Source organism: Eschrichtius robustus, chromosome 21, assembly GCF_028021215.1.
Source record: "Eschrichtius robustus isolate mEscRob2 chromosome 21, mEscRob2.pri, whole genome shotgun sequence".
NCBI lineage: Eukaryota > Metazoa > Chordata > Mammalia > Artiodactyla > Eschrichtiidae > Eschrichtius > Eschrichtius robustus.
This window is the reverse complement of record NC_090844.1, coordinates 37,029,320-37,055,574: the sequence shown is the minus strand read 5'-3', so window position 1 is coordinate 37,055,574 and position 26,255 is coordinate 37,029,320.

Below are 26,255 nucleotides of genomic sequence, written 5' to 3'. Positions count from 1 at the left end.
TTCGGCTGCATGTTCACTGGAAAAGAACACCTGAGAGCACAAACCTTGCGTTTCCATTTTAAAACCTCTATCCACGCTGCACTGAAGATACCTAAATAACACTGTTTTTGACTGGCCTCTAGTCACTGCAGGCAGCCCTCTGGAAAGAAAAGGAGTTTTCTCTAAGGAAACACGGTGCTTCCATAGCATGGGTGGGAGCTCCTCCTGTCATGCTCTAGAGCTACAGGGAAACTTGACGTGAGTACTTGCCTCAAGCTAAGGCCTGAAAAGCCCTGCTGAAGCGAAAGTGCTTAACAGTTTCCATTAGGTCGTATTCGCAGTTCTGCTATACTTTAACGTTTCTTCACTTTTCTAGACACTAGGCACCCTCGTGTAGGCACCCTTTTGTCTACAAATACAGTGAGTACCAGCAGGCTCCTCTGCCCTTCTAAGAAACATCCAGGCCTAGTAGCCTTTCCCAGTCAGTCAATGTATTCAGAGGGTAGGGCAAAACACTGCACTCTTCCTTGGTAAAGCTAGATGTCCCCAGCGCTCCAACAGCTCCAGGGATTCTGTTCTCTCACGTCCTACATGCCATGGAAGTCTGCCTCATTGCCCTCATTGGAGCTACACTAAAAAACGCAATCTGCTTCGCCTTCCTTCTAGAAACTCTTACCCAAGGACCCCATACCTACAGGATAAAGGAGGCTTGCATTCCTACTGGAACCAAAGCAAAGTTTTTCCTGTTACACTGCAGGACTTTACAATAGGGTTAGGCCCGATAGCATACATAGAACGTTCCAAGGATGAAGGAGTTCGATACATGCAGAACACCCTGTGAAGAAAAGTTGATACAGCAAGGGACCAGGGTGTAGCTAGAGTCTCTTTTGACTTGTTAGAAATCAGAAGGTGTTCGGCTGCATGTTCATTGGAAAAGAACACCTGATGGCACAAACTTTGCGTTTCCATTTTAAAAGCTCTATCCATGCTGCATTGAAGATACCTAAATAACACTGTTTTTGACTGGCCTCTAGTCACTGCAGGCAGCCCTCTGGAAAGAAAATGAGTTTTCTCTAAGAAAACACGGTGCTTCCATAGCATGGGTGGGAGCTCCTCCTGTCATGCTCTAGAGCTACAGGGAAACTTGACGTGAGTACTTGCCTCAAGCTAAGGCCTGAAAAGCCCTGCTGAAGCGAAAGCGCTTAGCAGTTTCCATTAGGTCGTATTCGCAGTTCTGCTCTGCTTTAACGTTTCTTCACTTTTCCTGACACTAGGCACCCTCGTGTAGGCACCCTTTTTCTTGCAAATACAGTGAGTACCAGCAGTCTCCTTTCCCCTTCCAGGACACATCCAGACATAAAAGCCTTTCCCAGTAACTCTACGTATTCAGAGTGTAGGGCAACTCGCTGCACCCTTCCTTAAGAAGCTAGGTGGACTCAGCTCTTCAACAGCTCCAGGGATTCTGTTCTCGCACGTCCTACATGCCATGGAAGTCTGCCTCATTGCCCTCATTGGACCTACACTAAGAAACACAATCTGCTTCGCCGTCCTCTAGGAACTCTGACCCAAGGACCCCATACCTACAGGAGAAAGGAGGCTTGCATTCCTACTGCAACCAAAGCACAGTTTTTCCTGGTACACTGCAGGGCTTTAAAATAGGCTTAGGCCTGATAGCATACATAGAACTTTCCAAGAATGAGGGCGTTCGATACATGCAGAACACCCTGTGAAGAAAAGTTGATTCAGCAAGGGACAAGGGTGTAGCTAGAGTCTCTTTTGACTTGTTAGAAATCAGAAGGTGTTCGGCTGCATGTTCACTGGAAAAGAACACCTGAGAGCACAAACCTTGCTTTCCCAGTTGAAAAGCTCTATCCACGCTGCACTGAAGATACCTAAATAACACTGTTTTTGACTGGCCTCTAGTCACTGCAGGCAGCCCTCTGGAAAGAAAAGGAGTTTTCTCTAAGGAAACACGGTGCTTCCATAGCATGGGTGGGAGCTCCTCCTGTCATGCTCTAGAGCTACAGGGAAACTTGACGTGAGTACTTGCCTCAAGCTAAGGCCTGAAAAGCCCTCCTGAAGCGAAAGCGCTTAGCAGTTTCCATTAGGTCGTATTCGCAGTTCTGCTCTACTTTAACGTTTCTTCACTTTTCCTGACACTAGGCACCCTCGTGTAGGCACCCTTTTTCATGCAAATACAGTGAGTACCAGCAGTCTCCTTTGCCCTTCCAGGACACATCCAGACATAAAAGCCTTTCCCAGTAACTCTACGTATTCAGAGTGTAGGGCAACTCGCTGCACCCTTCCTTAAGAAGCTAGGTGGACTCAGATCTTCAACAGCTCCAGGGATTCTGTTCTCGCACGTCCTACATGCCATGGAAGTCTGCCTCATTGCCCTCATTGGACCTACACAAAAAAAGCAATCTGCTTCGCCTTCCTTCTAGGAACTCTTACCCAAGGACACCATACCTACAGGTTAAAGAGGCTTGCATTCCTACTGGAACCAAAGCAAATATTTTCCTGGTACACTGCAGGACTTTAGAATAGGGTTAGGCCCGATAGCATACATAGAACGTTCCAAGGATGAGGGAGTTCGATACATGCAGAACACCCTGTGAAGAAAAGTTGATACAGCAAGGGACCAGGGTGTAGCTAGAGTCTCTTTTGACTTGTTAGAAATCAGAAGGTGTTCGGCTGCATGTTCACTGGAAAAGTACACCTGATGGCACAAACCTTGCGTTTCCATTTGAAAAGCTCTATCCATGCTGCACTGAAGATACCTAAATAACACTGTTTTTGACTGGCCTCTAGTCACTGCAGGCAGCCCTCTGGAAAGAAAAGGAGTTTTCTCTAAGAAAACACGGTGCTTCCATAGCATGGGTGGGAGCTCCTCCTGTCATGCTCTAGAGCTACAGGGAAACTTGACGTGAGTACTTGCCTCAAGCTAAGGCCTGAAAAGCCCTGCTGAAGCGAAAGCGCTTAGCTGTTTCCATTAGGTCGTATTCGCAGTTCTGCTCTACTTTAACGTTTCTTCACTTTTCCTGACACTAGGCACCCTCGTGTAGGCACCCTTTTTCTTGCAAATACAGTGAGTACCAGCAGTCTCCTTTGCCCTTCCAGGACACATCCAGACATAAAAGCCTTTCCCAGTAACTCTACGTATTCAGAGTGTAGAGCAACTCGCTGCACCCTTCCTTAAGAAGCTAGGTGGACTCAGCTCTTCCACAGCTCCAGGGATTCTGTTCTCGCACGTCCTACATGCCATGGAAGTCTGCCTCATTGCCCTCATTGGACCTACACTAAAAAAAGCAATCAGCTTCGCCTTCCTTCTAGGAACTCTTACCCAAGGACACCATACCTACAGGTTAAAGAGGCTTGCATTCCTACTGGAACCAAAGCAAATATTTTCCTGTTACACTGCAGGACTTTAGAATAGGGTTAGGCCCGAGAGCATACATAGAACGTTCCAAGGATGAGGGAGTTCGATACATGCAGAACACCCTGTGAAGAAAAGTTGATTCAGCAAGGGACAAGTGTGTAGCTAGAGTCTCTTTTGACTTGTTAGAAATCAGAAGGTGTTCGGCTGCATGTTCACTGGAAAAGAACACCTGAGAGCACAAACCTTGCGTTTCCATTTTAAAACCTCTATCCACGCTGCACTGAAGATACCTAAATAACACTGTTTTTGACTGGCCTCTAGTCACTGCAGGCAGCCCTCTGGAAAGAAAAGGAGTTTTCTCTAAGGAAACACGGTGCTTCCATAGCATGGGTGGGAGCTCCTCCTGTCATGCTCTAGAGCTACAGGGAAACTTGACGTGAGTACTTGCCTCAAGCTAAGGCCTGAAAAGCCCTGCTGAAGCGAAAGTGCTTAACAATTTCCATTAGGTCGTATTCGCAGTTCTGCTATACTTTAACGTTTCTTCACTTTTCTAGACACTAGGCACCCTCGTGTAGGCACCCTTTTGTCTACAAATACAGTGAGTACCAGCAGGCTCCTCTGCCCTTCTAAGAAACATCCAGGCCTAGTAGCCTTTCCCAGTCAGTCAATGTATTCAGAGGGTAGGGCAAAACACTGCACTCTTCCTTGGTAAAGCTAGGTGGACTCAGCTCTTCAACAGCTCCATGGATTCTGTTCTCTCACGTCCTACATGCCATGGAAGTCTGCCTCATTGCCCTCATTGGAGCTACACTAAAAAACGCAATCTGCTTCGCCTTCCTTCTAGAAACTCTTACCCAAGGACCCCATACCTACAGGATAAAGGATTGCATTCCTACTGCAACCAAAGCACAGTTTTTCCTGGTACACTGCAGGGCTTGAAAATAGGCTTAGGCCTGATAGCATACATAGAACTTTCCAAGAATGAGGGCGTTCGATACATGTAGAACACCCTGTGAAGAAAAGTTGATTCAGCAAGGGACAAGGGTGTAGCTAGAGTCTCTTTTGACTTGTAAGAATTCAGAAGGGTTTTGGCTGCATGTTCACCGGAATAGAAGACCTGATGGCACAAGCCTTGCTTTCCCATTTTAAATCACTATCCATGCTAGCCTGAAGATCCCTAAATAACACTGTTTTTGACTGGCCTCTAGTCACTGCAGGCAGCCCTCTGGAAAGAAAAGGAGTTTTCTCTAAGAAAACACGGTGCTTCCATAGCATGGCTGGGAGCTCCTCCTGTCATGCTCTAGAGCTACAGCGAAACTTGACGTGAGTACTTGCCTCAAGCTAAGGCCTGAAAAGCCCTGCTGAAGCGAAAGCGCTTAGCAGTTTCCATTAGGTCGTATTCGCAGTTCTGCTCTGCTTTAAAGTTTCTTCACTTTTTCTGACACTAGGCACCCTCGTGTAGGCACCCTTTTTCTTGCAAATACAGTGAGTACCATCAGTCTCCTTTCCCCTTCCAGGACACATCCAGACATAAAAGCCTTTCCCAGTAACTCTACGTATTCAGAGTGTAGGGCAACTCGCTGCACCCTTCCTTAAGAAGCTAGGTGGACTCAGATCTTCAACAGCTCCAGGGATTCTGTTCTCGCACGTCCTACATGCCATGGAAGTCTGCCTCATTGCCCTCATTGGACCTACACTAAGAAACACAATCTGCTTCGCCGTCCTCTAGGAACTCTGACCCAAGGACCCCATACCTACAGGAGAAAGGAGGCTTGCATTCCTACTGCAACCAAAGCACAGTTTTTCCTGGTACACTGCAGGGCTTTAAAATAGGCTTAGGCCTGATAGCATACATAGAACTTTCCAAGAATGAGGGCGTTCGATACATGCAGAACACCCTGTGAAGAAAAGTTGATTCAGCAAGGGACAAGGGTGTAGCTAGAGTCTCTTTTGACTTGTTAGAAATCAGAAGGTGTTCGGCTGCATGTTCACTGGAAAAGAACACCTGAGAGCACATACCTTGCTTTCCCAGTTGAAAAGCTCTATCCACGCTGCACTGAAGATACCTAAATAACACTGTTTTTGACTGGCCTCTAGTCACTGCAGGCAGCCCTCTGGAAAGAAAAGGAGTTTTCTCTAAGGAAACACGGTGCTTCCATAGCATGGGTGGGAGCTCCTCCTGTCATGCTCTAGAGCTACAGGGAAACTTGACGTGAGTACTTGCCTCAAGCTAAGGCCTGAAAAGCCCTGCTGAAGCGAAAGTGCTTAACAGTTTCCATTAGGTCGTATTCGCAGTTCTGCTATACTTTAACGTTTCTTCACTTTTCAAGACACTAGGCACCCTCGTGTAGGCACCCTTTTTCTTGCAAATACAGTGAGTACCAGCAGTCTCCTTTGCCCTTCCAGGACACATCCAGACATAAAAGCCTTTCCCAGTAACTCTACGTATTCAGAGTGTAGGGCAACTCGCTGCACCCTTCCTTAAGAAGCTAGGTGGACTCAGCTCTTCAACAGCTCCAGGGATTCTGTTCTCGCACGTCCTACATGCCATGGAAGTCTGCCTCATTGCCCTCATTGGACCTACACTAAGAAACACAATCTGCTTCGCCGTCCTCTAGGAACTCTGACCCAAGGACCCCATACCTACAGGAGAAAGGAGGCTTGCATTCCTACTGCAACCAAAGCACAGTTTTTCCTGGTACACTGCAGGGCTTGAAAATAGGCTTAGGCCTGATAGCATACATAGAACTTTCCAAGAATGAGGGCGTTCGATACATGTAGAACACCCTGTGAAGAAAAGTTGATTCAGCAAGGGACAAGGGTGTAGCTAGAGTCTCTTTTGACTTGTAAGAATTCAGAAGGGTTTTGGCTGCATGTTCACCGGAATAGAAGACCTGATGGCACAAGCCTTGCTTTCCCATTTTAAATCACTATCCATGCTAGCCTGAAGATCCCTAAATAACACTGTTTTTGACTGGCCTCTAGTCACTGCAGGCAGCCCTCTGGAAAGAAAAGGAGTTTTCTCTAAGAAAACACGGTGCTTCCATAGCATGGCTGGGAGCTCCTCCTGTCATGCTCTAGAGCTACAGCGAAACTTGACGTGAGTACTTGCCTCAAGCTAAGGCCTGAAAAGCCCTGCTGAAGCGAAAGCGCTTAGCAGTTTCCATTAGGTCGTATTCGCAGTTCTGCTCTGCTTTAACGTTTCTTCACTTTTCCTGACACTAGGCACCCTCGTGTAGGCACCCTTTTTCTTGCAAATACAGTGAGTACCATCAGTCTCCTTTCCCCTTCCAGGACACATCCAGACATAAAAGCCTTTCCCAGTAACTCTACGTATTCAGAGTGTAGGGCAACTCGCTGCACCCTTCCTTAAGAAGCTAGGTGGACTCAGATCTTCAACAGCTCCAGGGATTCTGTTCTCGCACGTCCTACATGCCATGGAAGTCTGCCTCATTGCCCTCATTGGACCTACACTAAGAAACACAATCTGCTTCGCCGTCCTCTAGGAACTCTGACCCAAGGACCCCATACCTACAGGAGAAAGGAGGCTTGCATTCCTACTGCAACCAAAGCACAGTTTTTCCTGGTACACTGCAGGGCTTTAAAATAGGCTTAGGCCTGATAGCATACATAGAACTTTCCAAGAATGAGGGCGTTCGATACATGCAGAACACCCTGTGAAGAAAAGTTGATTCAGCAAGGGACAAGGGTGTAGCTAGAGTCTCTTTTGACTTGTTAGAAATCAGAAGGTGTTCGGCTGCATGTTCACTGGAAAAGAACACCTGAGAGCACATACCTTGCTTTCCCAGTTGAAAAGCTCTATCCACGCTGCACTGAAGATACCTAAATAACACTGTTTTTGACTGGCCTCTAGTCACTGCAGGCAGCCCTCTGGAAAGAAAAGGAGTTTTCTCTAAGGAAACACGGTGCTTCCATAGCATGGGTGGGAGCTCCTCCTGTCATGCTCTAGAGCTACAGGGAAACTTGACGTGAGTACTTGCCTCAAGCTAAGGCCTGAAAAGCCCTGCTGAAGCGAAAGCGCTTAGCAGTTTCCATTAGGTCGTATTCGCAGTTCTGCTCTACTTTAACGTTTCTTCACTTTTCCTGACACTAGGCACCCTCGTGTAGGCACCCTTTTTCTTGCAAATACAGTGAGTACCAGCAGTCTCCTTTGCCCTTCCAGGACACATCCAGACATAAAAGCCTTTCCCAGTAACTCTACGTATTCAGAGTGTAGGGCAACTCGCTGCACCCTTCCTTAAGAAGCTAGGTGGACTCAGCTCTTCAACAGCTCCAGGGATTCTGTTCTCGCACGTCCTACATGCCATGGAAGTCTGCCTCATTGCCCTCATTGGACCTACACTAAGAAACACAATCTGCTTCGCCGTCCTCTAGGAACTCTGACCCAAGGACCCCATACCTACAGGAGAAAGGAGGCTTGCATTCCTACTGCAACCAAAGCACAGTTTTTCCTGGTACACTGCAGGGCTTTAAAATAGGCTTAGGCCTGATAGCATACATAGAACTTTCCAAGAATGAGGGCGTTCGATACATGCAGAACACCCTGTGAAGAAAAGTTGATTCAGCAAGGGACAAGGGTGTAGCTAGAGTCTCTTTTGACTTGTTAGAAATCAGAAGGTGTTCGGCTGCATGTTCACTGGAAAAGAACACCTGAGAGCACAAACCTTGCGTTTCCATTTTAAAACCTCTATCCACGCTGCACTGAATATACCTAAATAACACTGTTTTTGACTGGCCTCTAGTCACTGCAGGCAGCCCTCTGGAAAGAAAAGGAGTTTTCTCTAAGGAAACACGGTGCTTGCATATCATGGGTGGGAGCTCCTCCTGTCATGCTCTAGAGCTACAGGGAAACTTGACGTGAGTACTTGCCTCAAGCTAAGGCCTGAAAAGCCCTGCTGAAGCGAAAGTGCTTAACAGTTTCCATTAGGTCGTATTCGCAGTTCTGCTATACTTTAACGTTTCTTCACTTTTCTAGACACTAGGCACCCTCGTGTAGGCACCCTTTTGCCTACAAATACAGTGAGTACCAGCAGGCTCCTCTGCCCTTCTAAGAAACATCCAGGCCTAGTAGCCTTTCCCACTCAGTCAAAGTATTCAGAGGGTAGGGCAACACACTGCACTCTTCCTTGGTAAAGCTAGATGTCCTCAGCACTCCAACAGCTCCAGGGATTCTGTTCTCTCACGTCCTACATGCCATGGAAGTCTGCCTCATTGCCCTCATTGGAGCTACACTAAAAAACGCAATCTGCTTCGCCTTCCTTCTAGAAACTCGTACCCAAGGACCCCATACCTACAGGATAAAGGAGGCTTGCATTACTACTGCAACCAAAGCACAGTTTTTCCTTGACACTGCAGGACTTTACAATAGGGTTAGGCCCGATAGCATACATAGAACGTTCCAAGGATGAAGGAGTTCGATACATGCAGAACACCCTGTGAAGAAAAGTTGATACAGCAAGGGACCAGGGTGTAGCTAGAGTCACTGTTGACTTGTTAGAAATCGGAAGGTGTTCGGCTGCATGTTCACTGGAAAAGTACACCTGATGGCACAAACCTTGCGTTTCCATTTTAAAAGCTCTATCCATGCTGCACTGAAGATACCTAAATAACACTGTTTTTGACTGGCCTCTAGTCACTGCAGGCAGCCCTCTGGAAAGAAAAGGAGTTTTCTCTAAGAAAACACGGTGCTTCCATAGCATGGGTGGGAGCTCCTCCTGTCATGCTCTAGAGCTACAGGGAAACTTGACGTGAGTACTTGCCTCAAGCTAAGGCCTGAAAAGCCCTGCTGAAGCGAAAGCGCTTAGCTGTTTCCATTAGGTCGTATTCGCAGTTCTGCTCTACTTTAACGTTTCTTCACTTTTCCTGACACTAGGCACCCTCGTGTAGGCACCCTTTTTCTTGCAAATACAGTGAGTACCAGCAGTCTCCTTTGCCCTTCCAGGACACATCCAGACATAAAAGCCTTTCCCAGTAACTCTACGTATTCAGAGTGTAGAGCAACTCTCTGCACCCTTCCTTAAGAAGCTAGGTGGACTCAGCTCTTCCACAGCTCCAGGGATTCTGTTCTCGCACGTCCTACATGCCATGGAAGTCTGCCTCATTGCCCTCATTGGACCTACACTAAAAAAAGCAATCAGCTTCGCCTTCCTTCTAGGAACTCTTACCCAAGGACACCATACCTACAGGTTAAAGAGGCTTGCATTCCTACTGGAACCAAAGCAAATATTTTCCTGTTACACTGCAGGACTTTAGAATAGGGTTAGGCCCGATAGCATACATAGAACGTTCCAAGGATGAGGGAGTTCGATACATGCAGAACACCCTGTGAAGAAAAGTTGATTCAGCAAGGGACAAGTGTGTAGCTAGAGTCTCTTTTGACTTGTTAGAAATCAGAAGGTGTTCGGCTGCATGTTCACTGGAAAAGAACACCTGAGAGCACAAACCTTGCGTTTCCATTTTAAAACCTCTATCCACGCTGCACTGAAGATACCTAAATAACACTGTTTTTGACTGGCCTCTAGTCACTGCAGGCAGCCCTCTGGAAAGAAAAGGAATTTTCTCTAAGGAAACACGGTGCTTCCATAGCATGGGTGGGAGCTCCTCCTGTCATGCTCTAGAGCTACAGGGAAACTTGACGTGAGTACTTGCCTCAAGCTAAGGCCTGAAAAGCCCTGCTGAAGCGAAAGTGCTTAACAGTTTCCATTAGGTCGTATTCGCAGTTCTGCTATACTTTAACGTTTCTTCACTTTTCTAGACACTAGGCACCCTCGTGTAGGCACCCTTTTGCCTACAAATACAGTGAGTACCAGCAGGCTCCTCTGCCCTTCTAAGAAACATCCAGGCCTAGTAGCCTTTCCCAGTCAGTCAATGTATTCAGAGGGTAGGGCAAAACACTGCACTCTTCCTTGGTAAAGCTAGATGTCCCCAGCGCTCCAACAGCTCCAGGGATTCTGTTCTCTCACGTCCTACATGCCATGGAAGTCTGCCTCATTGCCCTCATTGGAGCTACACTAAAAAACGCAATCTGCTTCGCCTTCCTTCTAGAAACTCTTACCCAAGGACCCCATACCTACAGGATAAAGGAGGCTTGCATTCCTACTGGAACCAAAGCAAAGTTTTTCCTGTTACACTGCAGGACTTTACAATAGGGTTAGGCCCGATAGCATACATAGAACGTTCCAAGGATGAAGGAGTTCGATACATGCAGAACACCCTGTGAAGAAAAGTTGATACAGCAAGGGACCAGGGTGTAGCTAGAGTCTCTTTTGACTTGTTAGAAATCAGAAGGTGTTCGGCTGCATGTTCATTGGAAAAGAACACCTGATGGCACAAACTTTGCGTTTCCATTTTAAAAGCTCTATCCATGCTGCATTGAAGATACCTAAATAACACTGTTTTTGACTGGCCTCTAGTCACTGCAGGCAGCCCTCTGGAAAGAAAATGAGTTTTCACTAAGAAAACACGGTGCTTCCATAGCATGGGTGGGAGCTCCTCCTGTCATGCTCTAGAGCTACAGGGAAACTTGACGTGAGTACTTGCCTCAAGCTAAGGCCTGAAAAGCCCTGCTGAAGCGAAAGCGCTTAGCAGTTTCCATTAGGTCGTATTCGCAGTTCTGCTCTGCTTTAACGTTTCTTCACTTTTCCTGACACTAGGCACCCTCGTGTAGGCACCCTTTTTCTTGCAAATACAGTGAGTACCAGCAGTCTCCTTTGCCCTTCCAGGACACATCCAGACATAAAAGCCTTTCCCAGTAACTCTACGTATTCAGAGTGTAGGGCAACTCGCTGCACCCTTCCTTAAGAAGCTAGGTGGACTCAGCTCTTCAACAGCTCCAGGGATTCTGTTCTCGCACGTCCTACATGCCATGGAAGTCTGCCTCATTGTCCTCATTGGACCTAAACTAAGAAACACAATCTGCTTCGCCGTCCTCTAGGAACTCTGACCCAAGGACCCCATACCTACAGGAGAAAGGAGGCTTGCATTCCTACTGCAACCAAAGCACAGTTTTTCCTGGTACACTGCAGGGCTTGAAAATAGGCTTAGGCCTGATAGCATACATAGAACTTTCCAAGAATGAGGGCGTTCGATACATGTAGAACACCCTGTGAAGAAAAGTTGATTCAGCAAGGGACAAGGGTGTAGCTAGAGTCTCGTTTGACTTGTAAGAATTCAGAAGGGTTTTGGCTGCATGTTCACCGGAATAGAAGACCTGATGGCACAAGCCTTGCTTTCCCATTTTAAATCACTATCCATGCTAGCCTGAAGATCCCTAAATAACACTGTTTTTGACTGGCCTCTAGTCACTGCAGGCAGCCCTCTGGAAAGAAAAGGAGTTTTCTCTAAGAAAACACGGTTCTTCCATAGCATGGCTGGGAGCTCCTCCTGTCATGCTCTAGAGCTACAGCGAAACTTGACGTGAGTACTTTCCTCAAGCTAAGGCCTGAAAAGCCCTGCTGAAGCGAAAGCGCTTAGCAGTTTCCATTAGGTCGTATTCGCAGTTCTGCTCTGCTTTAAAGTTTCTTCACTTTTTCTGACACTAGGCACCCTCGTGTAGGCACCCTTTTTCTTGCAAATACAGTGAGTACCATCAGTCTCCTTTCCCCTTCCAGGACACATCCAGACATAAAAGCCTTTCCCAGTAACTCTACGTATTCAGAGTGTAGGGCAACTCGCTGCACCCTTCCTTAAGAAGCTAGGTGGACTCAGCTCTTCAACAGCTCCAGGGATTCTGTTCTCGCACGTCCTACATGCCATGGAAGTCTGCCTCATTGCCCTCATTGGACCTACACTAAGAAACACAATCTGCTTCGCCGTCCTCTAGGAACTCTGACCCAAGGACCCCATACCTACAGGAGAAAGGAGGCTTGCATTCCTACTGCAACCAAAGCACAGTTTTTCCTGGTACACTGCAGGGCTTGAAAATAGGCTTAGGCCTGATAGCATACATAGAACTTTCCAAGAATGAGGGCGTTCGATACATGTAGAACACCCTGTGAAGAAAAGTTGATTCAGCAAGGGACAAGGGTGTAGCTAGAGTCTCTTTTGACTTGTAAGAATTCAGAAGGGTTTTGGCTGCATGTTCACCGGAATAGAAGACCTGATGGCACAAGCCTTGCTTTCCCATTTTAAATCACTATCCATGCTAGCCTGAAGATCCCTAAATAACACTGTTTTTGACTGGCCTCTAGTCACTGCAGGCAGCCCTCTGGAAAGAAAAGGAGTTTTCTCTAAGAAAACACGGTGCTTCCATAGCATGGCTGGGAGCTCCTCCTGTCATGCTCTAGAGCTACAGCGAAACTTGACGTGAGTACTTGCCTCAAGCTAAGGCCTGAAAAGCCCTGCTGAAGCGAAAGCGCTTAGCAGTTTCCATTAGGTCGTATTCGCAGTTCTGCTCTGCTTTAAAGTTTCTTCACTTTTTCTGACACTAGGCACCCTCGTGTAGGCACCCTTTTTCTTGCAAATACAGTGAGTACCATCAGTCTCCTTTCCCCTTCCAGGACACATCCAGACATAAAAGCCTTTCCCAGTAACTCTACGTATTCAGAGTGTAGGGCAACTCGCTGCACCCTTCCTTAAGAAGCTAGGTGGACTCAGATCTTCAACAGCTCCAGGGATTCTGTTCTCGCACGTCCTACATGCCATGGAAGTCTGCCTCATTGCCCTCATTGGACCTACACTAAGAAACACAATCTGCTTCGCCGTCCTCTAGGAACTCTGACCCAAGGACCCCATACCTACAGGAGAAAGGAGGCTTGCATTCCTACTGCAACCAAAGCACAGTTTTTCCTGGTACACTGCAGGGCTTTAAAATAGGCTTAGGCCTGATAGCATACATAGAACTTTCCAAGAATGAGGGCGTTCGATACATGCAGAACACCCTGTGAAGAAAAGTTGATTCAGCAAGGGACAAGGGTGTAGCTAGAGTCTCTTTTGACTTGTTAGAAATCAGAAGGTGTTCGGCTGCATGTTCACTGGAAAAGAACACCTGAGAGCACATACCTTGCTTTCCCAGTTGAAAAGCTCTATCCACGCTGCACTGAAGATACCTAAATAACACTGTTTTTGACTGGCCTCTAGTCACTGCAGGCAGCCCTCTGGAAAGAAAAGGAGTTTTCTCTAAGGAAACACGGTGCTTCCATAGCATGGGTGGGAGCTCCTCCTGTCATGCTCTAGAGCTACAGGGAAACTTGACGTGAGTACTTGCCTCAAGCTAAGGCCTGAAAAGCCCTGCTGAAGCGAAAGTGCTTAACAGTTTCCATTAGGTCGTATTCGCAGTTCTGCTATACTTTAACGTTTCTTCACTTTTCTAGACACTAGGCACCCTCGTGTAGGCACCCTTTTTCTTGCAAATACAGTGAGTACCAGCAGTCTCCTTTGCCCTTCCAGGACACATCCAGACATAAAAGCCTTTCCCAGTAACTCTACGTATTCAGAGTGTAGGGCAACTCGCTGCACCCTTCCTTAAGAAGCTAGGTGGACTCAGCTCTTCAACAGCTCCAGGGATTCTGTTCTCGCACGTCCTACATGCCATGGAAGTCTGCCTCATTGCCCTCATTGGACCTACACTAAGAAACACAATCTGCTTCGCCGTCCTCTAGGAACTCTGACCCAAGGACCCCATACCTACAGGAGAAAGGAGGCTTGCATTCCTACTGCAACCAAAGCACAGTTTTTCCTGGTACACTGCAGGGCTTGAAAATAGGCTTAGGCCTGATAGCATACATAGAACTTTCCAAGAATGAGGGCGTTCGATACATGTAGAACACCCTGTGAAGAAAAGTTGATTCAGCAAGGGACAAGGGTGTAGCTAGAGTCTCTTTTGACTTGTAAGAATTCAGAAGGGTTTTGGCTGCATGTTCACCGGAATAGAAGACCTGATGGCACAAGCCTTGCTTTCCCATTTTAAATCACTATCCATGCTAGCCTGAAGATCCCTAAATAACACTGTTTTTGACTGGCCTCTAGTCACTGCAGGCAGCCCTCTGGAAAGAAAAGGAGTTTTCTCTAAGAAAACACGGTGCTTCCATAGCATGGCTGGGAGCTCCTCCTGTCATGCTCTAGAGCTACAGCGAAACTTGACGTGAGTACTTGCCTCAAGCTAAGGCCTGAAAAGCCCTGCTGAAGCGAAAGCGCTTAGCAGTTTCCATTAGGTCGTATTCGCAGTTCTGCTCTGCTTTAACGTTTCTTCACTTTTCCTGACACTAGGCACCCTCGTGTAGGCACCCTTTTTCTTGCAAATACAGTGAGTACCATCAGTCTCCTTTCCCCTTCCAGGACACATCCAGACATAAAAGCCTTTCCCAGTAACTCTACGTATTCAGAGTGTAGGGCAACTCGCTGCACCCTTCCTTAAGAAGCTAGGTGGACTCAGATCTTCAACAGCTCCAGGGATTCTGTTCTCGCACGTCCTACATGCCATGGAAGTCTGCCTCATTGCCCTCATTGGACCTACACTAAGAAACACAATCTGCTTCGCCGTCCTCTAGGAACTCTGACCCAAGGACCCCATACCTACAGGAGAAAGGAGGCTTGCATTCCTACTGCAACCAAAGCACAGTTTTTCCTGGTACACTGCAGGGCTTTAAAATAGGCTTAGGCCTGATAGCATACATAGAACTTTCCAAGAATGAGGGCGTTCGATACATGCAGAACACCCTGTGAAGAAAAGTTGATTCAGCAAGGGACAAGGGTGTAGCTAGAGTCTCTTTTGACTTGTTAGAAATCAGAAGGTGTTCGGCTGCATGTTCACTGGAAAAGAACACCTGAGAGCACAAACCTTGCGTTTCCATTTTAAAACCTCTATCCACGCTGCACTGAATATACCTAAATAACACTGTTTTTGACTGGCCTCTAGTCACTGCAGGCAGCCCTCTGGAAAGAAAAGGAGTTTTCTCTAAGGAAACACGGTGCTTGCATATCATGGGTGGGAGCTCCTCCTGTCATGCTCTAGAGCTACAGGGAAACTTGACGTGAGTACTTGCCTCAAGCTAAGGCCTGAAAAGCCCTGCTGAAGCGAAAGTGCTTAACAGTTTCCATTAGGTCGTATTCGCAGTTCTGCTATACTTTAACGTTTCTTCACTTTTCTAGACACTAGGCACCCTCGTGTAGGCACCCTTTTGCCTACAAATACAGTGAGTACCAGCAGGCTCCTCTGCCCTTCTAAGAAACATCCAGGCCTAGTAGCCTTTCCCACTCAGTCAAAGTATTCAGAGGGTAGGGCAACACACTGCACTCTTCCTTGGTAAAGCTAGATGTCCTCAGCACTCCAACAGCTCCAGGGATTCTGTTCTCTCACGTCCTACATGCCATGGAAGTCTGCCTCATTGCCCTCATTGGAGCTACACTAAAAAACGCAATCTGCTTCGCCTTCCTTCTAGAAACTCGTACCCAAGGACCCCATAACTACAGGATAAAGGAGGCTTGCATTACTACTGCAACCAAAGCACAGTTTTTCCTGGTACACTGCAGGACTTTACAATAGGGTTAGGCCCGATAGCATACATAGAACGTTCCAAGGATGAAGGAGTTCGATACATGCAGAACACCCTGTGAAGAAAAGTTGATACAGCAAGGGACCAGGGTGTAGCTAGAGTCACTGTTGACTTGTTAGAAATCAGAAGGTGTTCGGCTGCATGTTCACTGGAAAAGTACACCTGATGGCACAAACCTTGCGTTTCCATTTTAAAAGCTCTATCCATGCTGCACTGAAGATACCTAAATAACACTGTTTTTGACTGGCCTCTAGTCACTGCAGGCAGCCCTCTGGAAAGAAAAGGAGTTTTCTCTAAGAAAACACGGTGCTTCCATAGCATGGGTGGGAGCTCCTCCTGTCATGCTCTAGAGCTACAGGGAAACTTGACGTGAGTACTTGCCTCAAGCTAAGGCCTGAAAAGCCCTGCTGAAGCGAAAGCGCTTAGCTGTTTCCATTAGGTCGTATTCGCAGTTCTGCTCTACTTTAACGTTTCTTCACTTTTCCTGACACTAGGCACCCTCGTGTAGGCACCCTTTTTCTTGCAAATACAGTGAGTACCAGCAGTCTCCTTTGCCCTTCCAGGACACATCCAGACATAAAAGCCTTTCCCAGTAACTCTACGTATTCAGAGTGTAGAGCAACTCTCTGCACCCTTCCTTAAGAAGCTAGGTGGACTCAGCTCTTCCACAGCTCCAGGGATTCTGTTCTCGCACGTCCTACATGCCATGGAAGTCTGCCTCATTGCCCTCATTGGACCTACACTAAAAAAAGCAATCAGCTTCGCCTTCCTTCTAGGAACTCTTACCCAAGGACACCATACCTACAGGTTAAAGAGGCTTGCATTCCTACTGGAACCAAAGCAAATATTTTCCTGTTACACTGCAGGACTTTAGAAGAGGGTTAGGCCCGATAGCATACATAGAACGTTCCAAGGATGAGGGAGTTCGATACATGCAGAACACCCTGTGAAGAAAAGTTGATTCAGCAAGGGACAAGTGTGTAGCTAGAGTCTCTTTTGACTTGTTAGAAATCAGAAGGTGTTCGGCTGCATGTTCACTGGAAAAGAACACCTGAGAGCACAAACCTTGCGTTTCCATTTTAAAACCTCTATCCACGCTGCACTGAAGATACCTAAATAACACTGTTTTTGACTGGCCTCTAGTCACTGCAGGCAGCCCTCTGGAAAGAAAAGGAATTTTCTCTAAGGAAACACGGTGCTTCCATAGCATGGGTGGGAGCTCCTCCTGTCATGCTCTAGAGCTACAGGGAAACTTGACGTGAGTACTTGCCTCAAGCTAAGGCCTGAAAAGCCCTGCTGAAGCGAAAGTGCTTAACAGTTTCCATTAGGTCGTATTCGCAGTTCTGCTATACTTTAACGTTTCTTCACTTTTCTAGACACTAGGCACCCTCGTGTAGGCACCCTTTTGCCTACAAATACAGTGAGTACCAGCAGGCTCCTCTGCCCTTCTAAGAAACATCCAGGCCTAGTAGCCTTTCCCAGTCAGTCAATGTATTCAGAGGGTAGGGCAAAACACTGCACTCTTCCTTGGTAAAGCTAGATGTCCCCAGCGCTCCAACAGCTCCAGGGATTCTGTTCTCTCACGTCCTACATGCCATGGAAGTCTGCCTCATTGCCCTCATTGGAGCTACACTAAAAAACGCAATCTGCTTCGCCTTCCTTCTAGAAACTCTTACCCAAGGACCCCATACCTACAGGATAAAGGAGGCTTGCATTCCTACTGGAACCAAAGCAAAGTTTTTCCTGTTACACTGCAGGACTTTACAATAGGGTTAGGCCCGATAGCATACATAGAACGTTCCAAGGATGAAGGAGTTCGATACATGCAGAACACCCTGTGAAGAAAAGTTGATACAGCAAGGGACCAGGGTGTAGCTAGAGTCTCTTTTGACTTGTTAGAAATCAGAAGGTGTTCGGCTGCATGTTCATTGGAAAAGAACACCTGATGGCACAAACTTTGCGTTTCCATTTTAAAAGCTCTATCCATGCTGCATTGAAGATACCTAAATAACACTGTTTTTGACTGGCCTCTAGTCACTGCAGGCAGCCCTCTGGAAAGAAAATGAGTTTTCTCTAAGAAAACACGGTGCTTCCATAGCATGGGTGGGAGCTCCTCCTGTCATGCTCTAGAGCTACAGGGAAACTTGACGTGAGTACTTGCCTCAAGCTAAGGCCTGAAAAGCCCTGCTGAAGCGAAAGCGCTTAGCAGTTTCCATTAGGTCGTATTCGCAGTTCTGCTCTGCTTTAACGTTTCTTCACTTTTCCTGACACTAGGCACCCTCGTGTAGGCACCCTTTTTCTTGCAAATACAGTGAGTACCAGCAGTCTCCTTTGCCCTTCCAGGACACATCCAGACATAAAAGCCTTTCCCAGTAACTCTACGTATTCAGAGTGTAGGGCAACTCGCTGCACCCTTCCTTAAGAAGCTAGGTGGACTCAGCTCTTCAACAGCTCCAGGGATTCTGTTCTCGCACGTCCTACATGCCATGGAAGTCTGCCTCATTGTCCTCATTGGACCTAAACTAAGAAACACAATCTGCTTCGCCGTCCTCTAGGAACTCTGACCCAAGGACCCCATACCTACAGGAGAAAGGAGGCTTGCATTCCTACTGCAACCAAAGCACAGTTTTTCCTGGTACACTGCAGGGCTTGAAAATAGGCTTAGGCCTGATAGCATACATAGAACTTTCCAAGAATGAGGGCGTTCGATACATGTAGAACACCCTGTGAAGAAAAGTTGATTCAGCAAGGGACAAGGGTGTAGCTAGAGTCTCGTTTGACTTGTAAGAATTCAGAAGGGTTTTGGCTGCATGTTCACCGGAATAGAAGACCTGATGGCACAAGCCTTGCTTTCCCATTTTAAATCACTATCCATGCTAGCCTGAAGATCCCTAAATAACACTGTTTTTGACTGGCCTCTAGTCACTGCAGGCAGCCCTCTGGAAAGAAAAGGAGTTTTCTCTAAGAAAACACGGTTCTTCCATAGCATGGCTGGGAGCTCCTCCTGTCATGCTCTAGAGCTACAGCGAAACTTGACGTGAGTACTTTCCTCAAGCTAAGGCCTGAAAAGCCCTGCTGAAGCGAAAGCGCTTAGCAGTTTCCATTAGGTCCTATTCGCAGTTCTGCTCTGCTTTAAAGTTTCTTCACTTTTTCTGACACTAGGCACCCTCGTGTAGGCACCCTTTTTCTTGCAAATACAGTGAGTACCATCAGTCTCCTTTCCCCTTCCAGGACACATCCAGACATAAAAGCCTTTCCCAGTAACTCTACGTATTCAGAGTGTAGGGCAACTCGCTGCACCCTTCCTTAAGAAGCTAGGTGGACTCAGCTCTTCAACAGCTCCAGGGATTCTGTTCTCGCACGTCCTACATGCCATGGAAGTCTGCCTCATTGCCCTCATTGGACCTACACTAAGAAACACAATCTGCTTCGCCGTCCTCTAGGAACTCTGACCCAAGGACCCCATACCTACAGGAGAAAGGAGGCTTGCATTCCTACTGCAACCAAAGCACAGTTTTTCCTGGTACACTGCAGGGCTTGAAAATAGGCTTAGGCCTGATAGCATACATAGAACTTTCCAAGAATGAGGGCGTTCGATACATGTAGAACACCCTGTGAAGAAAAGTTGATTCAGCAAGGGACAAGGGTGTAGCTAGAGTCTCTTTTGACTTGTAAGAATTCAGAAGGGTTTTGGCTGCATGTTCACCGGAATAGAAGACCTGATGGCACAAGCCTTGCTTTCCCATTTTAAATCACTATCCATGCTAGCCTGAAGATCCCTAAATAACACTGTTTTTGACTGGCCTCTAGTCACTGCAGGCAGCCCTCTGGAAAGAAAAGGAGTTTTCTCTAAGAAAACACGGTGCTTCCATAGCATGGCTGGGAGCTCCTCCTGTCATGCTCTAGAGCTACAGCGAAACTTGACGTGAGTACTTGCCTCAAGCTAAGGCCTGAAAAGCCCTGCTGAAGCGAAAGCGCTTAGCAGTTTCCATTAGGTCGTATTCGCAGTTCTGCTCTGCTTTAAAGTTTCTTCACTTTTTCTGACACTAGGCACCCTCGTGTAGGCACCCTTTTTCTTGCAAATACAGTGAGTACCATCAGTCTCCTTTCCCCTTCCAGGACACATCCAGACATAAAAGCCTTTCCCAGTAACTCTACGTATTCAGAGTGTAGGGCAACTCGCTGCACCCTTCCTTAAGAAGCTAGGTGGACTCAGATCTTCAACAGCTCCAGGGATTCTGTTCTCGCACGTCCTACATGCCATGGAAGTCTGCCTCATTGCCCTCATTGGACCTACACTAAGAAACACAATCTGCTTCGCCGTCCTCTAGGAACTCTGACCCAAGGACCCCATACCTACAGGAGAAAGGAGGCTTGCATTCCTACTGCAACCAAAGCACAGTTTTTCCTGGTACACTGCAGGGCTTTAAAATAGGCTTAGGCCTGATAGCATACATAGAACTTTCCAAGAATGAGGGCGTTCGATACATGCAGAACACCCTGTGAAGAAAAGTTGATTCAGCAAGGGACAAGGGTGTAGCTAGAGTCTCTTTTGACTTGTTAGAAATCAGAAGGTGTTCGGCTGCATGTTCACTGGAAAAGAACACCTGAGAGCACATACCTTGCTTTCCCAGTTGAAAAGCTCTATCCACGCTGCACTGAAGATACCTAAATAACACTGTTTTTGACTGGCCTCTAGTCACTGCAGGCAGCCCTCTGGAAAGAAAAGGAGTTTTCTCTAAGGAAACACGGTGCTTCCATAGCATGGGTGGGAGCTCCTCCTGTCATGCTCTAGAGCTACAGGGAAACTTGACGTGAGTACTTGCCTCAAGCTAAGGCCTGAAAAGCCCTGCTGAAGCGAAAGTGCTTAACAGTTTCCATTAGGTCGTATTCGCAGTTCTGCTATACTTTAACGTTTCTTCACTTTTCTAGACACTAGGCACCCTCGTGTAGGCACCCTTTTTCTTGCAAATACAGTGAGTACCAGCAGTCTCCTTTGCCCTTCCAGGACACATCCAGACATAAAAGCCTTTCCCAGTAACTCTACGTATTCAGAGTGTAGAGCAACTCTCTGCACCCTTCCTTAAGAAGCTAGGTGGACTCAGCTCTTCCACAGCTCCAGGGATTCTGTTCTCGCACGTCCTACATGCCATGGAAGTCTGCCTCATTGCCCTCATTGGACCTACACTAAAAAAAGCAATCAGCTTCGCCTTCCTTCTAGGAACTCTTACCCAAGGACACCATACCTACAGGTTAAAGAGGCTTGCATTCCTACTGGAACCAAAGCAAATATTTTCCTGTTACACTGCAGGACTTTAGAATAGGGTTAGGCCCGATAGCATACATAGAACGTTCCAAGGATGAGGGAGTTCGATACATGCAGAACACCCTGTGAAGAAAAGTTGATTCAGCAAGGGACAAGTGTGTAGCTAGAGTCTCTTTTGACTTGTTAGAAATCAGAAGGTGTTCGGCTGCATGTTCACTGGAAAAGAACACCTGAGAGCACAAACCTTGCGTTTCCATTTTAAAACCTCTATCCACGCTGCACTGAAGATACCTAAATAACACTGTTTTTGACTGGCCTCTAGTCACTGCAGGCAGCCCTCTGGAAAGAAAAGGAATTTTCTCTAAGGAAACACGGTGCTTCCATAGCATGGGTGGGAGCTCCTCCTGTCATGCTCTAGAGCTACAGGGAAACTTGACGTGAGTACTTGCCTCAAGCTAAGGCCTGAAAAGCCCTGCTGAAGCGAAAGTGCTTAACAGTTTCCATTAGGTCGTATTCGCAGTTCTGCTATACTTTAACGTTTCTTCACTTTTCTAGACACTAGGCACCCTCGTGTAGGCACCCTTTTGCCTACAAATACAGTGAGTACCAGCAGGCTCCTCTGCCCTTCTAAGAAACATCCAGGCCTAGTAGCCTTTCCCAGTCAGTCAATGTATTCAGAGGGTAGGGCAAAACACTGCACTCTTCCTTGGTAAAGCTAGATGTCCCCAGCGCTCCAACAGCTCCAGGGATTCTGTTCTCTCACGTCCTACATGCCATGGAAGTCTGCCTCATTGCCCTCATTGGAGGTACACTAAAAAACGCAATCTGCTTCGCCTTCCTTCTAGAAACTCTTACCCAAGGACCCCATACCTACAGGATAAAGGAGGCTTGCATTCCTACTGGAACCAAAGCAAAGTTTTTCCTGTTACACTGCAGGACTTTACAATAGGGTTAGGCCCGATAGCATACATAGAACGTTCCAAGGATGAAGGAGTTCGATACATGCAGAACACCCTGTGAAGAAAAGTTGATACAGCAAGGGACCAGGGTGTAGCTAGAGTCTCTTTTGACTTGTTAGAAATCAGAAGGTGTTCGGCTGCATGTTCATTGGAAAAGAACACCTGATGGCACAAACTTTGCGTTTCCATTTTAAAAGCTCTATCCATGCTGCATTGAAGATACCTAAATAACACTGTTTTTGACTGGCCTCTAGTCACTGCAGGCAGCCCTCTGGAAAGAAAATGAGTTTTCTCTAAGAAAACACGGTGCTTCCATAGCATGGGTGGGAGCTCCTCCTGTCATGCTCTAGAGCTACAGGGAAACTTGACGTGAGTACTTGCCTCAAGCTAAGGCCTGAAAAGCCCTGCTGAAGCGAAAGCGCTTAGCAGTTTCCATTAGGTCGTATTCGCAGTTCTGCTCTGCTTTAACGTTTCTTCACTTTTCCTGACACTAGGCACCCTCGTGTAGGCACCCTTTTTCTTGCAAATACAGTGAGTACCAGCAGTCTCCTTTGCCCTTCCAGGACACATCCAGACATAAAAGCCTTTCCCAGTAACTCTACGTATTCAGAGTGTAGGGCAACTCGCTGCACCCTTCCTTAAGAAGCTAGGTGGACTCAGCTCTTCAACAGCTCCAGGGATTCTGTTCTCGCACGTCCTACATGCCATGGAAGTCTGCCTCATTGCCCTCATTGGACCTACACTAAGAAACACAATCTGCTTCGCCGTCCTCTAGGAACTCTGACCCAAGGACCCCATACCTACAGGAGAAAGGAGGCTTGCATTCCTACTGCAACCAAAGCACAGTTTTTCCTGGTACACTGCAGGGCTTTAAAATAGGCTTAGGCCTGATAGCATACATAGAACTTTCCAAGAATGAGGGCGTTCGATACATGCAGAACACCCTGTGAAGAAAAGTTGATTCAGCAAGGGACAAGGGTGTAGCTAGAGTCTCTTTTGACTTGTTAGAAATCAGAAGGTGTTCGGCTGCATGTTCACTGGAAAAGAACACCTGAGAGCACAAACCTTGCTTTCCCAGTTGAAAAGCTCTATCCACGCTGCACTGAAGATACCTAAATAACACTGTTTTTGACTGGCCTCTAGTCACTGCAGGCAGCCCTCTGGAAAGAAAAGGAGTTTTCTCTAAGGAAACACGGTGCTTCCATAGCATGGGTGGGAGCTCCTCCTGTCATGCTCTAGAGCTACAGGGAAACTTGACGTGAGTACTTGCCTCAAGCTAAGGCCTGAAAAGCCCTCCTGAAGCGAAAGCGCTTAGCAGTTTCCATTAGGTCGTATTCGCAGTTCTGCTCTACTTTAACGTTTCTTCACTTTTCCTGACACTAGGCACCCTCGTGTAGGCACCCTTTTTCATGCAAATACAGTGAGTACCAGCAGTCTCCTTTGCCCTTCCAGGACACATCCAGACATAAAAGCCTTTCCCAGTAACTCTACGTATTCAGAGTGTAGGGCAACTCGCTGCACCCTTCCTTAAGAAGCTAGGTGGACTCAGATCTTCAACAGCTCCAGGGATTCTGTTCTCGCACGTCCTACATGCCATGGAAGTCTGCCTCATTGCCCTCATTAGAGCTACACTAAAAAACGCAATCTGCTTCGCCTTCCTTCTAGAAACTCGTACCCAAGGACCCCATAGCTACAGGATAAAGGAGGCTTGCATTACTACTGCAACCAAAGCACAGTTTTTCCTGGTACACTGCAGGACTTTACAATAGGGTTAGGCCCGATAGCATACATAGAACGTTCCAAGGATGAAGGAGTTCGATACATGCAGAACACCCTGTGAAGAAAAGTTGATACAGCAAGGGACCAGGGTGTAGCTAGAGTCTCTTTTGACTTGTTAGAAATCAGAAGGTGTTCGGCTGCATGTTCACTGGAAAAGTACACCTGATGGCACAAACCTTGCGTTTCCATTTGAAAAGCTCTATCCATGCTGCACTGAAGATACCTAAATAACACTGTTTTTGACTGGCCTCTAGTCACTGCAGGCAGCCCTCTGGAAAGAAAAGGAGTTTTCTCTAAGAAAACACGGTGCTTCCATAGCATGGGTGGGAGCTCCTCCTGTCATGCTCTAGAGCTACAGGGAAACTTGACGTGAGTACTTGCCTCAAGCTAAGGCCTGAAAAGCCCTGCTGAAGCGAAAGCGCTTAGCTGTTTCCATTAGGTCGTATTCGCAGTTCTGCTCTACTTTAACGTTTCTTCACTTTTCCTGACACTAGGCACCCTCGTGTAGGCACCCTTTTTCTTGCAAATACAGTGAGTACCAGCAGTCTCCTTTGCCCTTCCAGGACACATCCAGACATAAAAGCCTTTCCCAGTAACTCTACGTATTCAGAGTGTAGAGCAACTCGCTGCACCCTTCCTTAAGAAGCTAGGTGGACTCAGCTCTTCCACAGCTCCAGGGATTCTGTTCTCGCACGTCCTACATGCCATGGAAGTCTGCCTCATTGCCCTCATTGGACCTACACTAAAAAAAGCAATCAGCTTCGCCTTCCTTCTAGGAACTCTTACCCAAGGACACCATACCTACAGGTTAAAGAGGCTTGCATTCCTACTGGAACCAAAGCAAATATTTTCCTGTTACACTGCAGGACTTTAGAATAGGGTTAGGCCCGAGAGCATACATAGAACGTTCCAAGGATGAGGGAGTTCGATACATGCAGAACACCCTGTGAAGAAAAGTTGATTCAGCAAGGGACAAGTGTGTAGCTAGAGTCTCTTTTGACTTGTTAGAAATCAGAAGGTGTTCGGCTGCATGTTCACTGGAAAAGAACACCTGAGAGCACAAACCTTGCGTTTCCATTTTAAAACCTCTATCCACGCTGCACTGAAGATACCTAAATAACACTGTTTTTGACTGGCCTCTAGTCACTGCAGGCAGCCCTCTGGAAAGAAAAGGAGTTTTCTCTAAGGAAACACGGTGCTTCCATAGCATGGGTGGGAGCTCCTCCTGTCATGCTCTAGAGCTACAGGGAAACTTGACGTGAGTACTTGCCTCAAGCTAAGGCCTGAAAAGCCCTGCTGAAGCGAAAGTGCTTAACAGTTTCCATTAGGTCATATTCGCAGTTCTGCTCTACTTTAACGTTTCTTCACTTTTCTAGACACTAGGCACCCTCGTGTAGGCACCCTTTTGCCTACAAATACAGTGAGTACCAGCAGGCTCCTCTGCCCTTCTAAGAAACATCCAGGCCTAGTAGCCTTTCCCAGTCAGTCAATGTATTCAGAGGGTAGGGCAAAACACTGCACTCTTCCTTGGTAAAGCTAGATGTCCCCAGCGCTCCAACAGCTCCAGGGATTCTGTTCTCTCACGTCCTACATGCCATGGAAGTCTGCCTCATTGCCCTCATTGGAGCTACACTAAAAAACGCAATCTGCTTCGCCTTCCTTCTAGAAACTCTTACCCAAGGACCCCATACCTACAGGATAAAGGAGGCTTGCATTCCTACTGGAACCAAAGCAAAGTTTTTCCTGTTACACTGCAGGACTTTACAATAGGGTTAGGCCCGATAGCATACATAGAACGTTCCAAGGATGAAGGAGTTCGATACATGCAGAACACCCTGTGAAGAAAAGTTGATACAGCAAGGGACCAGGGTGTAGCTAGAGTCTCTTTTGACTTGTTAGAAATCAGAAGGTGTTCGGCTGCATGTTCATTGGAAAAGAACACCTGATGGCACAAACTTTGCGTTTCCATTTTAAAAGCTCTATCCATGCTGCATTGAAGATACCTAAATAACACTGTTTTTGACTGGCCTCTAGTCACTGCAGGCAGCCCTCTGGAAAGAAAATGAGTTTTCTCTAAGAAAACACGGTGCTTCCATAGCATGGGTGGGAGCTCCTCCTGTCATGCTCTAGAGCTACAGGGAAACTTGACGTGAGTACTTGCCTCAAGCTAAGGCCTGAAAAGCCCTGCTGAAGCGAAAGCGCTTAGCAGTTTCCATTAGGTCGTATTCGCAGTTCTGCTCTGCTTTAACGTTTCTTCACTTTTCCTGACACTAGGCACCCTCGTGTAGGCACCCTTTTTCTTGCAAATACAGTGAGTACCAGCAGTCTCCTTTCCCCTTCCAGGACACATCCAGACATAAAAGCCTTTCCCAGTAACTCTA